Below are 6,960 nucleotides of genomic sequence, written 5' to 3'. Positions count from 1 at the left end.
AAAACAAAGTAGGGGCAGTATTCTTTAACAATGACAATATCATAAAAAACAAAGAAAGGCTGTAAAAGTGTTCCAGATTAAAAGAGACTTTATCAACATGACAATGAAATGCAATATCTGATCCTGGACTAGATCTTGTACTAGAAGGAAAAAGTGCTAAAAAGGACACTGAGGGTCAGTTAACAGTATTAGAATACAGACAGTAGATTTAATAAAAGTATTTTATCCATGTTAAATTACTGAAGTTGACAACTGTACTATTACAGTTATTAACCGAATATCCCTATTCTTAGGAAATTCAGAAATATGTACTGAAGTATGTGGGATACTTCATGGGAATAAAAACCATGATATCTGCAGCAGGCCTTCCAAGAGTTTAGAAAAAAAAAATAAATAAATAAATTTCAGTGTGAAGAAACCCCTAAAAAAAAAAAAAAGAGAAAGGGGGTATTGGCCTGACCATTTCCATGACCAAAAGTCGTGCAATGGGGCTGTAGCATAAAAGTACAGCATAACTTTGAGAGTTTCTTGAGAAGCAGTAGTGAGCTAGAATAGTTTCTGTGGAAAGGTGAGCGAAAGCTATCGGACAATGTGAAGTTAATATTTATATTGCAAGCTAGATGGCAGTAACAACTGTTATCAAATAATCCGATGTTCTACTTGTCCATACACTGAAGAATAAACACATGGTAAAATAATGAAAAAAAAAAAAAAAAAAAAAAAAAAAGCCGAGAGAAAATCTAATAGGTTAGGAATGTGTATATATATATGTGTGTGTATATATATATACTCATGTGTATATATATACACATATAAATACATATATATATATATATAACTAGAAGAAAAATCATTACTACAGAAGCCAAGATAGAGATTACCTATCTCTGTGATAGGTAGGTTATGAAGAGGTATGTAAATGAAGAGGGATGTTACTGAAGGGCTTCAAAGGCACTAGGTGGGGCTTCCTGGTGGCTCAGATGGTAAAGAATATGCTTTCAGTGCAAGAGACCTGGGTTCAATTCCTGGGTCAGAAAAATCCCGTGGAGAAGGGAATGGCAACCCACTCCAGTATTCTTGCCTGGAGAATTCCATGGACAGAGGAGCCTGGTGGGCCTGCGGCCACGACTGAGCAATTAAAATGCATGCATATGCACACAAGACACTAGGCAGGGACTTCCTTGGTGGTCCAGTGGCTAAGACTACACCCTCCCAGTGCAGAGGAACTAGGTTCCACCTCTGATCAGGGAGCTAGATCCCACGTGCCACAACCAAGATTTCACATGAAGCAACTAAGAGACCGCATGCTGCAACGAAGATTGAAGATGACCACGTGCCACAGCTAAGACTCAGCACAGTCAAAATAAAAAATATAAACAAGGCACCAGGGAGGTGTTACAAGGATATTCTTATTCTTCAGGTTATATGTATATATGCGTGTGGGCTAAGTCATTTCAGTTGTGTCTGACTTGGCGCAACCCTATGGATAGTAGCCTGCCAGATTCCTCTGTCCATGGGATTCTCGAGGCAAGAATACTGGAGTGGGTTGCCATGTCCTCCTCCAGTGGACCTTCCCAACCCAGGGATTGAACCCACACCTCTTGCAGCTCTTACATGGGCAGGCGGGTTCTTATCACTAGTGCCACCTGGGAAGCCCAGGCTATCTGTATATATGTATGTATTAATACATAAACATTTTATGTGCTATACATTTTGCCATAAAAGTATTTTCAAAAGCAGTTCTCTTTAGGTCCAATTACCTAGTGGAACATATTCAATGATACCTTGGGCCAATACTCTGGGAAAATCTAGAAGACAAATCATTTTGTTTCTTCAATATAAAATTTCAAGGAAAAAAAGAAGAGATAAAGAAAGAACCTATAAATTATAAAAGACAGAAGAGGCATATTACCCAATTGCCAGGTTTAGACCGTAATTTGGATGGATGCTCATGCAAACAAATTATTACAAACATGGCAACTGCAGATAGGTGAACACTAACTGGATATCTGAAAAGAAGAATTTATTCTTATTGGGATGTGGTGATGATACAGTGGTTATGTTTTAAAAGGGGGCGCTTGTCTTTTAGAGGTAGTTGATGAAATATTTACAGGAGAAATTATATCATGTCCAAGATTTGATTCAAGATAAACTTGTTTGATGGTGGTGAGGGTCTTGCTGGGGTGCAGGAAGGGATGCTATAGAGAAAACAAGATTGGTCACGAGTTGAAAATTAGTGAAACTAATGTTGGTAGACTGGTTTTCACTACATTTCTAAATACATTTGGGATTATGCATAATAAAATTAAAATAAAACCCAGGACCAAATTTTAAAAAGGGAACTTCTGCTAAATCAAGATCTGTTTTAAAGGGGAAAAAATAAAGGAGTAAGACATCTTGGGGTTCACTGACTTCTCACTCTGCCCAGAATAACACCATTTATTTTTCACAAGACAATGTAGATCCTTGCTTCTAAATCTTCAGTGTACCTATAAGCCACCTGAGGATTGTTAACATGCAGACTTGGATTCAGAAAATCTAGGTTGAGGCCTGACAGTCTGCATTTCCAACAAGCTCCCAGGTGATGACGATGCCAGACTACCTCCAAGAACGCAGTCTTTCACCTCATCAAACCTCTGTTCCGCTAAGCCTACCACTAACTCATCCTCCATCATCCCTTCCTGGTTCCATTCCCACTCTGGCCCAGCTTGGATTCTGTGTCTCACCTGGACAACCCATTCCTCTGAAAACCCCTTCAACACCTGGCCCTTTTCTTTCCTGTGGAATTCATTCAGCAAAACTTCAACCCAACTTGCACTCCAACTTCTCCAGGTTTTTGAAGCCAGCACTTAAATGTTACTGGAGAAAAGGAGACGATTTTAAATCCATGCTGTTTTCAGTAGGCTCTCTGCTGGGCCCAGCAGCCCTGTTTTTCTCTTTAGGATGCTTATCTCACCCTCTCCATTTCATATGTTCACCTTCTCCCTCTTCTCATCTCCTTTCTCTCTGCTAAAGACTTTGTCTTATATTTCACTGGGAAAATAAAAGTTGGCTGATGGGAAATTCTTCATCCTTTCAGCACCAAATCGTCATGTATCACCTCCATCTTTTTTCTCATTATTCCCTCCTAAAAGGAGGGACTTTGCTAAAAATCTGGGACTTTGCTGGTGGTCCAGTGGCTAAGATTCTGTGCTTCCAACTCTGTGGGCCCAAGTCTGATCCCTGGGCAGGGAACTGGAACCCCCATGCCACAACTAAGAGTTTGCATGCCACAACTAAGGATCCCGCATGCTGCAATGAAGGCGGAAGGTCTCGAGTGCCGCAACCAAGACCTGGTGTAGCCAAATAAACAAATAAAATAAAATAACCTTATCATCACCTCTTGACTCACACACACTTTAGATCCCAAGTCCCTCTCTCCCTTTCAACTGGACCACTCCAACAGTTTACATAAACTACAGGCTGCTGCTTTTATTTTTTAAAAGCAAAGATAAAAGCAAGATAGATCCCCAACCCCGATCCATATCTAAATGATGCCGGATTTCTGTGCTCCTTTTTGAAGTTTATGCACCTTTATTCATTCCTTGAGAGTGAAAGTGTTAGTAGCTCAGTTGTGTCCAACTCTTTTCAGCTCCTTGGACTGTAGCCCACCAGGCTCTGTAGGATTTCCCAGGCAAGAATTCTGGGGTGGGTTACTATTCCCTTCCCTGGGGAATCTTCGCAACCCAGGGATCAAACCCAGGTCTCATGCATTGCAAGCCTGTAGCCCACCAGGCTCTGTGGGATTTCCCAGGCAAGAATTCTGGGGTGGGTTGCTATTCCCTTCCCTGGGGAATCCTGGCAACCCAGGGATCAAACTCAGGTCTCATGCATTGCAAGCAGATTCTTTACCACTGAGCCCCTAGGGATTCACTCCTTAACACACTCCAATCTGGCTTCCATCATCACTGCTCCACCAAAATTGTTCTCGTCAAAATCTTCAGCTACCTCCATGTTACCAACTTGAATAGACAATTTCCTGTCCTCAGTTTACTCAGCATCTCAGCAATATTTGACCAAATTGACAGAATGCTTATTTTTTTTTGCCTGCCCATTACCTTTTTCCCTACCAAAATATTCTGATCCTCTCCTAATCTTTCCACCTTAGGAAATGATATCAGCAACCTGCAGGTCCTCATGACTATGTCCCTTTTCTTAAACTCCAATCAAGTTCATCAGCAAGGCTTGTTCTTTCTGCCTCCTAAATATTTTTCTAATCTGTCTACTCCCATGCCATCTCCACTGCAGTTACATTAAACTAATGCCTCCTATTTCCCCAAATAAGCCACCTACTTTGCCTCAGGGCCTCTGTACACACTGTTGTCTTGCCTAAAACACTGAAACACACTCCAAATGCTAAATGGCCCAAATTTCACTCTAGGGAAACAATCTCAAAGTCTTCTTGAATTCCAAGTCATTCCCAGATAACCCCATGAGAAGAGGAGATATTTCTACACCACTTTTTAGACACTCCTCTGATGCACATCTGAAAGAGATGCTCAGACCCTTGGTTATTCTAAGCAGAAAATAAAGCTTGATATATGACCAGATCTAAGTTCATCTCTAATCATAGCAAAACTGGCTTTAAACTTTCTCTTGGCTTTCAGTTCTTCCGTAAATGAAGACAACCTCAGGCTTACCATTTCGAATTCATATAGCAGCCTGGAAATGAATAGACATAGTGTTTTATAACTCCTCTTGTCAAGAGGTTTTTCTCTTCATCCCTTCAACCTGAGCTTGACCATGTAACTTGTCTAGGCAAATGGAGCACTAACAACCACAACGCAAGCAGATGTTTGAAAGCTTCCCTTCTCTTGTTGAATTTGGAAACCAGCCATCATTTGAAGAGGACTGAGCTAGCTTGTTAGACATGGAGACACAAGGTCTAGTCAGTTTCAATTGCCTTTGCCAGTTAGTAGACTTATGAGTAAGACCATCTAAGATCAACCACCGCCAGCCAGCCTGCCAGCTGACTAGCTGTATGAGTGAACTAGGCAAGTAATTCTGTCCAGATGATCCCAGCTGCAGTTGTCAACTTGTAGCAAATTGAGCTATAAATGATGGTTGCTTGAAGCCGTTAAGATTTGGGGTGCTTTGTAATGCAGCAAAAACTGACTGATACACCTCTGGAAGGAGTCTTTTCATACTGCAAATACAATTATGCTACTTCCCTGTATAAAATGTTTAAAAGGTTTTTCATTGATCTTGAGATGAAACCCAAGTCATTTTAGCAAGGCCTACTGTGACCCACTGACTCAATGGACACGAATTTGAGCAAACTCTGGGAGACGGTGAAGGCCAGGGAAGCCTAGTGTGCTGCAGTCCACGGGGTTAGAAAGGTTGGACACGACTGAGCGACTGAACCACAACAGCTGTGACCCACATATCTGGATGGCTTCACCTCCCATGGTCCCCCTGTTTTTCCTCTTGAAGTGGTCCCGGTTCTCAGATACCCCATTCCCTCTCCCTGGAATGCTCTTCCTGGCTCTTCACCTGGTTGACTCCTATTCTCCTTTCAAGTCATAACTTAAATACTACAGCATCAAAGGGGACTCCTTTGAGCAAATCTTCCCCTATGCCCCCCAACATATTTGTCTCCAGTTATATATTCTCATGTTACCCTATTATTCTCCTTCTTAGGAAATACTCTAATTTGAAACAAAAATACATAGTCTTGTGTGATGATATGTTTATTAGCTGCCTTTTCCACTGGACTGTAAACTCCATGAGAACAGGAAGTCTCTATTTGTTCACAGATGTGGCCCCAAGCCTTGCACACCACCAGGCACACAGGATTGGGGATAGGTATTTGGGGGAAGGAATTTTATCACAGAGGTTATCAGTGCAGACTCTGGAGAAAAGCTGCCTGGACTCAAATCCGAGCTCCATCACTTACAAACTGAGTGACCTAACTAACTCCTTTGTGCCTCAGTTTTCCCATCTCTAAAATGGGGATACAAATAGCATCTCCACATTGAATTGTTGGATGGATTATGCTCAGTAATAGTCCATTCTTGGGACTTTCCTGGTGGTCCAGTGGTTAAGGATCTCCATTCCAATGCAGGAGACTCGGGTTTGATCTCTGGTTGGGAACTAAGACCCCACAGGCCTTGGAGCAACTAAGACCACACACTGCCACTAGAGAGAAGCCCGCTTGCCAAAACAAACATCCCATGCACTGGACCTAAGACCCAACTCAGCCAAATAAATAAATATTTAAAAAATGTTAATTATTTCTTGCTGAACAGATGCCAGCACACCTAGGGAATGGTGAACCAGAAGCTTCTGACACGGCCAACATGTCCTTCCTCTGTGGATACAGACACTGCCATGATTAAATTTGCATGTGTCTTCCCTGTGGCTAGTTTCTCAGCCAGCGCTCTGTCTCATTCTGCCGAGGTGTGGTTTCAAACTCTAAGCCACCTCTGAGAGGTGCCTCGTGACATCTGAATGAGCCCCTAAGCATTGAGCACTGGATGTTGACTTCTGCTTTCACACCCGATTTCTCCCACAGGGGGTCAGTCGTTTAGGGTCAAAGGACATGGTCTCCTAACTGCTGTAACCGCCGTTCCTATCACTTGATGATCCCTTTGGGTGAGCCGGGATCTGGAGCCAGCAAACATCCACCCAAGAAACAGTTCTGACGGCCCCAGTAAATCCATCAGTCACCCTTAACACATACAGGCACGCACACACACAGGACAGGAGCTGGGCCTTCTGCATTGTCTTAGTGAGCAAACCATCTCAGGAGGGGTTGTTGGGTACATTTCCAACCATCAGGTCCCCAGAAGCTGGTCCTTCAGATTCTGGACAGAAAGATCATAAAATCTAGGTACTTCTCCCAAATGTTTACAGTCCAGGGGAGAGGGACTCCTAAGAAAAGCCAAGAGAGAGAGAGACAGAGGGTGGGGGTGATGAAGA

This window comes from Bison bison, unplaced genomic scaffold, assembly GCF_000754665.1.
Source record: "Bison bison bison isolate TAMUID 2011002044 unplaced genomic scaffold, Bison_UMD1.0 scf7180017864072, whole genome shotgun sequence".
NCBI classification, from domain to species: domain Eukaryota; kingdom Metazoa; phylum Chordata; class Mammalia; order Artiodactyla; family Bovidae; genus Bison; species Bison bison.
This window is presented reverse-complemented; position numbering follows the sequence as displayed.